Here is an 11,897-nt window from a genome sequence, read left to right as displayed (position 1 = left end):
CAGACACATTTAGCTTTATCAGCATCTGTGATTTCATAGGAAACCTCAGATTAACCTGAGAGACCCTGGAGTATCCTGAACAACTGTTGGCTCATGATAGTGAGCGCTGAACAAAAGCAGGAGTTACATAACTACTAATCTCCGAAAAACTGAGAGAGCCAGTGTTGTGCTCGGCTAAGTGGGTAAAACAAGGTCACCTGAATCACCTCAAAAGACTCGGACTACACTACATCTGTAACCAGACTCCTGTTTTTGTCTTCCCCTGTGCAACATTGGTTCTGACTCTAAGTGTACCTGGTCAGTGAGGCAGGAAGGTGCACACACTGCTCACACACAGTACACATGCTTGACCATTAGGAAACTGGCCAGTGGGCCAGTGTTGACATTTTGCTGGTGTGCAGCACCTGCAAGGATCTTTTCTAAATCAGTCAGCAAATGCAGCCTGGTTTTGGGGTTTTGACGTAGCTGATATGAGGGTCAAAGATCCCTTTCAAAGCTTCCTCATATTGTGTGATGGTCACTCTAACTGTATGGCAAGATTAAACCAGAGAAATACTGAAATTTGAAAATGAAATACTGTAGTTGTGCTCTTTTAGTCTACTGTTAATTAGTGGAATTAAACAATTGAATGCAGTAACAGTGTATTTTATAAGAGAAAGGATGATGGAAATTCCTCTATGAACACAGTTACACCAAAGTCCAAATAAAAACATATCTTAAAGTAAGTCTAAATACGTTTTATTGTTGCCAGTTTTTACCTGATTTCAGGAACGTCTCACCATTCTCTGCAGATCAATACACCTAAAGGAAGGCTTTTGTAATCCTAATGTCTGTTATTGATTTGGTTGTGATAGTTGATTGCATCCAAACAGCCTCCATTTGCATTATCTGCTTGATTAGATTAGACTGCTTCTTATTGTGCCACTGTCTAATTAAAGGATAAATGGCTTTGATATAATAAATAGGTAACAGCTTTGGGAAATGGACCATATTACTTTTGTTTGAACAAGAAAAGGTGAGATTGGCTGTTGAGTTGCAAAAAATACTCCAATCAGTGTATAAAAAATAAAATATTAATACATCTCCCCAGTCTGCTAACAGTTTACAGCAGAAATACAGAGGACATGTGTATTAAGTTTGTACGAATCGAACTTGTACAAACAGGCTAACTTTTGCTAAAATGGCTAAAATGCTAACAAACTGGCGCGAATGGTAACAGAACACTGTGTGTGTGTGTGTGTGTGTGTGTGTGTGTGTGTGTGTGTGTGTGTGTGTGTGTGTGTGTGTGTGTGTGTGTGTGTGTGTGTGTGTGTGTGTGTGTGTGTGTGTGTGTGTGTAGATTAGCTTGCTGGACCTTTGGAGCAAAAAGAGATAAGACTCGGGAGTTTATGCTAAACACCAGGAGATGTTTGACAAAGAGCAAGGTGCAGAGAAAAGATGGGAAGTTAGCGTGAAGCTAAAGCAGGACTCATTTTACAGTATGTTGCACCTACAGTACAGTCAGTGTACTCCCAAATAATGGATTTTAAATTGAGCAACAACTGGGGTTTAAGTTGCGCCTTCCAATTAGCTTAGCTAGGCTAGCAACATGGCTCTAGGCATGGCAATTTCATCCACTTTTTTATGCTATGCTATATGAATTCTAATGGAGAGCAAATAGGATGCAGATTCAGGAACTCATATCTGAGAATCCTTTGTCAGATTTGAGAACGGGACAGAGGGAGGCTTTTTTTCAGCTATTGCAGAAATGGCATGTGGTTTGAACTTCACAGGCATGTTCCGAGTCAGCTGTTACTGGGAGTTTATCAGTGTAAAGCTGACTCTGGACCTGTTCTCTGATAACGGCACCCACTTTTGCACAGCTGTGTGTGGGGCACGTGCACGTGGGACACAAACAATACCTGTATTCCCACACCTATTTTCTCAGCCTCATATATGCGGTTTAAATCACCTTAATTTGAGTGATGATGTTTCTAAAATGCAGATTTGATAACTGGATCCACCTCTGAAGCCTTACTTCCGGTCATCACCTTTCACACACACATTCCACCTTTCCATCACATGGAGGTTGACGTAATCCTCTGAAAACATACATAACATATGTCCATATGTCCATATGTCCACACACACACACACACACACACACACACACACACACACACACACACACACACACACACACACACACACACACACACACACACACACACACACACACACACACACACACACACACACACACACACACACACACACACACACACACACACACACACAGCCTCTCTGGCATGTGACAGATTGGGTGGTGATAGGCATGGAGATTCTCCAGATAAGGCTGTAAATGAGTAACCCTGCTATTTCAGGTGGTTTGCTGCTCAGTGGCTGGAAAATTGGAACAATAACATGCAAACACGGAGGTAATGGCTGTGGTTCCAGGCAGGGAGATGCAGGGACCAACAAGGACTGGACCATAACACCAACAGTGATGGCTGGTACACCACAGATACGTCAAGACACTTTTAAAAGCAGAATCTATGTTTGATTTGGGAAGTTTCCATTAAGATAGGCTCACTGAGACGATAGCAAGAGGATCGAATTTACTTAAAATAGACGCAATTAGATTGGTGGTAAAATAAGATACGTTAATTTTCAGGATCCTTGAAACTAAAGATGTTCTTCTAACTGACAGAAGATATCGATGTTTGTAAAGCAATTTAGGATTTTGTTATTTCGGAAAGAGCCTGGCCAGCTTTTTCATCTCAGTTCCACAGTTTATGCTAAGCTAAGCTAACCAGCATCAGGCTCCAGTTGTGTGTTTGACTTGACAAACAGGAGTGTGTGTTTCATAAGTCCAAATTGTGGTTAGTTCACCTAGTTCCCGTACTCTGCTCTCCCAATCAAGATATTTTCTGAATCAGCACATCAGACCTTGTTCATTTTTGGGAATTTCTGCATAGTTATCATGTGATGAAGACTTAGATTAAGTCCAAAAACATTTTTTAAGGCCCTAAACTGTCCAAATCTCACTTTGGTCAGATGCAAAAGCCAATTAAAAGAGATGAAAGAGGATAGATTACTGCTAGTTAAAACCAAGAATGACACAGTACTGGATTCTTGCCGAAAACAGATGTGGGAGTAGAATTACGCAGACATCCCTCCTGATAAACCCAGGGAACAGAACCTGGAAACGGGCCAGACTCATCTCACTAATGCACTGAGCTCCTCGGTTCTCTGCTTACCGACAACTCTCACACAGTCAACATGTCAGAACACTAAGGTTTCCTTTTACAGTAACCTGTTACAATAATAACCACCAGGATCTGACAGTAGGTGGTTTTTGTATCAGAAAGTGACACAATTATACAGAATCAAGGGCGTGCTCTTATCTCTTTCACAAGAAAGGCAATAATGTTATTATGAATTCCCAAAGGAAGAATGAAAACACGATTTTCAAGAAGTCGTGGAGATAAATATATCGTCAAACTAATTTGGAGGACTTACAATTATTTGCTACAAGACACGAATACGTAATGTAAGAATAAGATCATCATTGTTTGGTTTATTTTGAAAGAACAGATGACAAAATGTATTAAGATGCAAGATATATTGTAATATCTATTGAATAAAAATGTAATAAAATGATATGAGGAATAAAATAAAATCTAAATTAAAAAACATTCCCTGCCCGTTTTCTGACCCCCCCCCCCCCTTTTTTTTTTGGAACAGTCCCTAATGGGAAATGTAGTTTTCTTTTCATCTATTAATGCTTTAATGTCCCATACCATTTCCCTGTTCACTCCAAATGTTGTTCTGCCAAACAGAAACCAGCTGAATAAGACAAAGATCAGGACAAAGGAAATTTAAGGTAATTAATGTCTGATGTTTGATTTGGGAAATCTGATCAGTGCAGAGAGCTGTTAATCACTTACACATTTAATCAGGGAGGTGTTGCTTCCCCATCATGAACGTTTGATGAAAGGGTCAGAGCTATTGTTGGACTGAGATGGTTTTAATGGCAGAAGTTGTTAATGCCTTTCAGGGTTTCCTCTTATTGTTTTGCTTCCTTTATTTAATTTAACTCAGCCTCTGCACATTGATTGACAGCAATTTCTGTTTGGTAACATTAAATGTAATTACCCACCTGTGTTTAACTTCTTCTGGAGAAACAGGTTGCAGATTTGCACACACAATAAAACACCGTGTGACAAAATGATCCTGTCCGTAATTTGAGTACAGGAGAACAAAGCAGTATGTTCTGTGCGCTCAAATCCAGCTTAAGGATGATATTATGAGGAGGAGGAGAAGGAAGAGAAAGAGGTGGAGCAGGAGGCGTAGCCATTGAATCATAACCACAAAAAAAAAATCCTATTTGTCTCAGGGAACATAGTGTTACCTTATAATAACAAACACATCCCTCTTTCATGGCACAGAGCCCACAAAAAAACCCATATAAGACCCAAGTAAAGGGAATAACAAGCGTTTCGGCCCTCCTTCTTATCATGTTTAATACTTAAATCTGAATATTTTGCACATTTGTAAACAAGCTTCCTCTTTGTACATGGTATACTGAACATAGTTCTTTGGTATATGTATTTATGCAAATCATTTTCTATATAACTTAATGTTCTAATAGTTTGTGGTTGTTTTTCTAACCATTGATCTTCTTTAACTGTGTTTATGTGTGCACAAAATACACATGTTAGTTAACCTGTTTCTGATTCTAAATAATGAAACTTCACGATATTAAACATACATGTTGATTAGTGCATATTAAGACCCTCAGTGCACTGTACATGCATGTTTATTTCAGCATGTTTTTGACCATGTCAGCACTTTGCTTTGCATGTTGACACCATATTAGGAGCGATGACGCCGGTGAGGTTGTGTCCCGCCCACCGTCTTCCAAGAATTGTCTTCCCGTGCAGAGACAGCACATGTTCATTCAGTGGCATGTCGGGTGGGTAGTATGACATACTGTTTATTCTTATCCCTATATCTAAAAACATTTATTGACAGAAACATAAGATGGGGTTACTCAAGACGGGGGAAGACAAACAGAGAGAGGGGATGGAGAAGGGGTGGTCAGAGGGGGGAGGAAAAAGGTTTGTGAAAGTGAAGATGACTTCTTCGAGAAAGAGAGGAATGTGTGAATTTATAGCGAGAGTTGGAGGAAATACCGAAGAGAGTACAAAGAGGTAGTAGAAAGAAGTGATTGAAGGGCTGGAGGAGGAGGACAAATGGGGAGAGGGGGCGTGTGAGCATGGGAGTGGGGAGGGTAATCCGAGCCTTGTGTTTACCATGTCCCCAGAAACATATGAGTTATTTGGACAATGTGTTCGAGAGCTCATGCGGAGATCACCCCCTAAACAAACTCATTCCCTTTTGGTATCGCTGAAGATAGAGTCTATATCAGGAAATACAAATGAACATCAATGAGGGGAAGGGGAGATGTTTTGTAACAGCTGTTATTGTTGAGCAGTGATACACTTTCAAATCATAAGAATGTGTATTTTAATGTGAAAAGAAGTTCAAGGTGTCATTTAAAGCTTGGGAACGGATTGAATTAACATTCAAATACCACATTTAAAAAAGGACCATAGCTGTGTTTTTTTTAATGTTCCGTTTCAGGATTTTCTTGGTTTTCATCAATGAACACTCGACTCTCCTTAAAGCAGCACACATCATGATTTACACCCACCAGGGGGGCTGTGTTTACGGTTTGGTTTGTGGGTTTGTTTGTCTGTTTTTAAGGCAGTACTAGGAAAAAGTACTGGCCCAAATTTCATGGTGGAAATGTCAAACATTGACCAAGGAAGAACATATTTTATTTTGGAGTTGCTCGGCATCAAGGGCCGGCTACATGCATTGCTTCTCAATTGGGGACACAGCCTTGGCAGGGGTTGAGTGCCTTTCTAGGAAAAAGGAATCCATTACCAGGGTTGTTGTCATTATTCTTACTTTGCTGTCGTTCCTTTTCCTGTTCCTTCAGGAAATTCACCTCTGATGAACTAAAGCCATTTCTAAATAAAAAGATGTTACATCCTCATGATTTCGGATCTCTTTTTACGTCTGTGCCTGTGCGGGTCTGAACTTGCCTGCCTCTGGTGTTATCGCCCGTCTCGCGCTGACACCTCTGCCGCACAACAGCTGACTCACCTAATGTGTCTTATCCGTCTCTTTGTTTACCCTGATGCTTAATATAACTGTTGACTTTTCAGAATCATCATTCCCATTATGGCAGGGGGTCCCACTGGGACAAAGAACATCTGTTTAATACTTCATCTGATCATGACGGGAACACTTCCTTTTAAAGATATGCTGGGGGTGTATGAAAACAACCAGTTAAGTAAGTAAGAAAACACAGTATAGACAAAAACAACAACAACAACAACAACAACAACACAGATTTCAAATGTATTGTGTACTTAATTTTATTCCTCACAATTTGAAACTAGCAGTAGACAATCCTTAAGAAGAACAAAGGATTTGAAAGAGCAGTTATCCGCTGAGCCCGCAGCTGAGTGTGTTTTCAAGTTCCTCCAAAACACAACTTCCTCTCTCAGCGTGAGGAGCGAGAGACACTTTGCACGGGTAAAAACTAGGATTTGAGAGTTTCTCATGAGACAGCACATACAGTATCCTCTTTTTAACTTTCTAGCCCCCTACCGTCAGCAGTGTCTGAACGGGGCTGTTTTTTGTATGGAAGTCTGGCTGAATCCAGTTTACACTGCCTGAAGAAATTAACTCCTCATCTTACTCCCCACCCTCCCTACCCTGCCTATACCTCCATATATTATAGGATCTCCCTCCCCTCTTTCTGCTCTTATTGTTTATTCCTCTTTTTCTCCTTTTGTCTACTGTCTCCTTTCTCCCCCCCCCAAAAAAAGAAATAGGAAACAGACAGAACGAAAGATAGAAGTGGTTCTGACAGTGTGGAGCTTTGATGACCCTCAGGTGCCACAAAAGTTGTCTGCGAGGATTTATTTTAGGAGCAATTTGGTTTCTCGACAGAACAGAAACTGTAAATGTCTGATGAGGACTTTAAGATCCTTTGTGAACGTATGTGAAAATGTAGTCTAAGTATTTCAACTTATATATATGACAATAAAGTATCTTGAATCTTACACGGTGCATATTTGGAGGTAAGCATCCCGTTGAGTCAACTCATGTTTGGTACATTTTACGACTAATAAACCCTCCATTATGCTGACATAGTTCAGGAGGGCTTCATCAAAGCATATGTGGCAACAGTGAGCTCTGTTTGAAAGGACACGTTATTGACTCAGCTGAGGAAGATGGTGAGATGAGGTAAAAAAGCTAAGAATATGACCTTGTTTTTAGCTTTTTCTGTAAAAATAAAGACACACATCTCACAGTATAGGCTGAATGGGAGTTGGTATGCTAACTGCATTTGTTGGTGTGTGTGTGTGTGTGTGTGTGTGTGTGTGTGTGTGTGTGTGTGTGTGTGTGTATATTACATGATATATCACTCCTGTGAAGGTGTAGAATCTGACACATTTCTTCTTTGTGGACCTTTCCCACGAAGACGCTTCCTTTCTGTCTCTCTAACCTCTTAGTGTGTGTGTTTTTGTGCATTTATCTGTCTTTGTATTACATATACATGCCAAGTGGTAAGTAACATAACAAATAGTCTCTCCAGCGGCTGTGTGAATGCGAGGCAGGGAACATTAAAAGTTAGACAACATATTTGCATGCCCGAGGGCCTGTTATGAATGCAAATACCTTCTCATTTACATGCTTTAATTAGATTTCAGGGTTGATTCTGTCTGATGGCTGAATGATTGATAACTAGCAGCAATCTTAAAGAACAATGGCCACTGATCCAATCCTGGGTGACAAGAAAAAATATCTGAAATTGAAATATTTTGTGTATTGATTTTGGTGACCTTGATGGCTACAAAAACCCCAATACTTTCTGCACTATGAGAAGATCACATGACTGGTACAGCTTTAAATCGTGGTGTGTGTGTGTTCAGTAAAGGATGATAAATCTGCTAGTGTGTTTGTGGTCGATTTTTCTACTCCAAGGACGTCACTTTCTTGCAGGCTGGTTGGATTTATAAAATATTTATGCTGCCTGTGAGTGCAGCCCAGTCTATAAATAGTCTCAGCTAAACATAAAGCCATTACTTTTTTCCACTGACACAGCTTTATATCACATCCACAAACACACAGATCTAAATTAATACACAGCTTCATAAGATGCACGCTGCATTCTGATCATGCAGACGTATTGATATTCTGGACGTCTCTGCAGAGCTCACACACCAAGCTGCTGTCAATCCCTGAGTCAGGCTTGACCGTCCACATCTGTCAGTAGAGATTTATTGATGGCAAAAAGGCGTAAATCCAAGCTGTTTTCGAACAGATTCACATGTGGTGAAAAGCTGCTCTTATTAATTTCTTTCATTCTGAGCGCTTGAGAATAAAAATGCTTCAAAGGGGATTGTTCATGTCCTGTTATGGACATATTTTGTCTATTCTCAATCAATCAGTGCTGACATTATTTGTCCCTAGTGGGCAATCGGTTGCAAAGCTATGAAACATAAAATATCCAAAAGAGGAAGTACATAAAAGAAGTGAGAAGTGGATCTCTGTGCAGCTGTTCAAGGACAACAAACTTCCGAGGATTATTAGGACGAACAAACATAGACACATTTCAACGCAGTCTTTAAAAGGTGCAAGCTAAGGATATTATGAATCAAGTTAAAAATGAACAACAAAACAATTGTAGGATTAGCCCAAATCCAATTGAGGGATACAACCTGCCAAGACTTTAAAGAGCTTTAAAAATAGCAAGAAAAAGAAAGCCTCAAAGCTCAAATGTGGTGATAGTAGAGGCACAAATGCAAATATTAACCTGGAAATGAGCAGAATATGTCTACGAAAAGAAATGCTGTCACCAACGGGGAAATGAAATGTCACAGACAAGAGAAGCCCTAACTCTTGCAAAATAGCACGGACAATCTGCTGAGTTCATTTGTAAAACTACCAAGCAGAGCAAAACATGATAACTGGCATTCAGCAGATGTGAGTCATGTGACCTCCCTCTTTTGGTGAACACTCCCTTAACCGTGCATACTCATAACAGACACTCACTCTCACTGATCATAACAACATTAGAGTGTGATAATATACACTGCAGAACTCGTTAGTCAAATTAACTGGAATAAAATGTTGGTCCTTTATGCTTATTTTCAATCAAAAACAATGTATGTAAATAAACTTGATATACATATATACTGCAAGTCCACTACTTATGTAAATCCCAAATATTTTATTGAAAAACATGAATAAGTTGTTCCAGTTATTAAATTAGAAAAATGACTATCCTCTGAGTTGGCCCATATAGAGCAAAAATAAAATATAGTAGTTAGAAATAGCTCCAAATCGAGCAGCTACAACATCATTCAAGTGATGATAGTCCACTCATAAAGACACACAATGCGTATATACTGTATGTAATTTAGCTTGAGTGCATTTTCTTTTAATACAGGATTTTATACATCAGTAATGTTGGACTAATTGAAAGATAAAGGCAAATATCTTAAGGTTAAAAAACCCACTTTTTATTTGATGTATACTGTACTCGTACCATTCAATGTTATTGACGGAAAATAAGTGCCTTAAAGGTATTTAAATGACTCTTGATAAATAAATAGTCACATCTTTCTTCATATAAGCCCTAACACAGGTTTTATATTAGTGCGCCATCTAGCGGCCTCAATACGTCACAGCATACGCCACACACCTGTGCTGTAATGACATGCACCCGCCTGTAGAGGGCAGTGTTACCTCAGTGCAACGGCTGACTGGAAAAAGTGGTTCTTGTGTGAGTTAACGGTGAGTCAGCCCTTAATTAACATTTATACTGATAAAAACACATGAAAAAACGTATCGAAGCGGTTTAGTTTTCCATTCATAGTTCATTTAAAGTACAGGCGGTTAAACAGGCTCTGTGGAGTGTACATTAGCATGGTGCTGCTAAGCTAATTAACGAGCTAATTAACACTGTTAAGCTAACAAAATGCGGTAAACGGGCTCGATAAAGAGTGAACGCTTTGTTGTTTAATGTCTGTTGTGGCTCCTTTTAGGTTGATTTACAAACTCTGTAACATTTCCAAATCATGACATAAGCCTTGAATACAATTATAAAGTATCCCCTCCCAGTATGTTACCCTGCAAAGGCAATACCAGTTTAGCTAACAAGCTAGACACTGCTTCTCATCCTGTAAATGACGTAATTGGCCGCTTTGCTGTTTAATTTTTCAGTTTCCAAGCAAATGAGGGACACATTGTGAAGTATAGCCCACTGTGAACCAAACTGTGCGACTAACATGAGTGTTACAATAGATTAAACATGGTTAAAGTTAGACAAAAGGAGGACGAAGCTGCTAATTACTTAGCAAATCGATACAAATCGAGCTCACCTGTGCGACTTCTTGCAGCTGCGTCCTCTCATGGGAATTGTAGTTCACAGTTGTAGTTCAAATACACAGCGAGGTCCAAAGACACCACAATTTGGATTGACAACAACAACAATAACAACAAGCGAAATGAAGATTAAAATATGTAAACATTACATTTATCTGTCTGTTTTTTTCCTATCAATGTTTTGGTGTACTAAATGCCATACAATTGAAACCCCAAGTAACCCTATCAAACGTCTTGTTTTGACAGCAGACACAAACCCAAATACTTTAAATTAAGCAGGGAACCTGAGAAAATAAGCAAATCTAAATTACCAAAAGTTATACGAGCAATGGAAACATGTACAATCCTTGACACATCAATACACATTACATAATACCTAGCTTCAGCTTAAATCCACTTAATGTAGGCAGCCCAATGTGTGGATCCAGTTCGGAGTATTATTTTCCCTGAGATCACACAGGAACCAAATTAAACCTGATTTTAAATCAAACTGAGCAGTGAAGGAATGTTTTGGAAAGGCTTCTGAGATAAGTTCTTCATCCTCTAGGCCAGAAATGCCAAGAAATATGAGGAATGTGTTATCACCTGTAGCTACTGTTAATGCTTCTCCAGTCTGCTTTCAGGTGATCACACACAGGTGAGAGATCACGTGTGAGTGTGTATGAGAGAGAGTACAAGTGTGTGAATTGATATGCGCAGTCTTTGTACCATTCTTGACCTCTTTTTCTTCTTTTACAGAGGAAAAAGAAAGACAAGAAGCGTGTGGAAGAACGAAAAAGTAAGTGTCTTAACAGCTGAGGTTCAGTGTCAGACCGCCTATTGTTGTTGGACATATTTTAATCTTTATAGACTATATAGATCACGCAATTTAGCCACACTGCATTTTGCTATATTGTATTTTTACCAAAGTGTTTGTGAGCAAGAGACAGCTCTACATCCTCAGAGGCAAAACCACCAGGAAAACTATTCCCTTTCCTTCTCAATTGCACTGTTATATTCCATTTCTTGTTGTGTTTTGTCCAATATTTCATTGCTTTTGTACAATTGCACACATAGCATGTGAAACTTTGCACACATCCTTCATCCCGTGTTTACACGCTTCCCACAAATCCTTAGAAACAAGTCTTAATTTTTGTTTTTGAAAGTCCACATCTAAAAAAAGGGCCTTAAATTGTGTGGAATTTAAGAAAGGCAGACATTAAATTTGATCTGCGGCAGACTGAATGAGCAAGCTTATTTGTTCTGTCTTTTTTGTACTTTGTTTAATTTTATACCTCTCAGCAATGACAGTTTTCACTGCTTTATTTAGATTTTAAACGGTTTAGACTCTTCAAAAAGGGTGGCCGCATCTCTTGGGAACATTTTAACCCTGAAGTTGTTTAGATTATAAAACTGAATCCTAAAAAAGTCTTCAGTTTCTGTGTTAGAAATGTTATTTTTGA

This window comes from Eleginops maclovinus, chromosome 11 (assembly GCF_036324505.1).
Source record: "Eleginops maclovinus isolate JMC-PN-2008 ecotype Puerto Natales chromosome 11, JC_Emac_rtc_rv5, whole genome shotgun sequence".
Classification (NCBI taxonomy): Eukaryota; Metazoa; Chordata; class Actinopteri; order Perciformes; family Eleginopidae; genus Eleginops; species Eleginops maclovinus.
The sequence above is the reverse complement of the archived record's forward strand: the minus strand, read 5'-3'. Positions refer to the sequence as shown.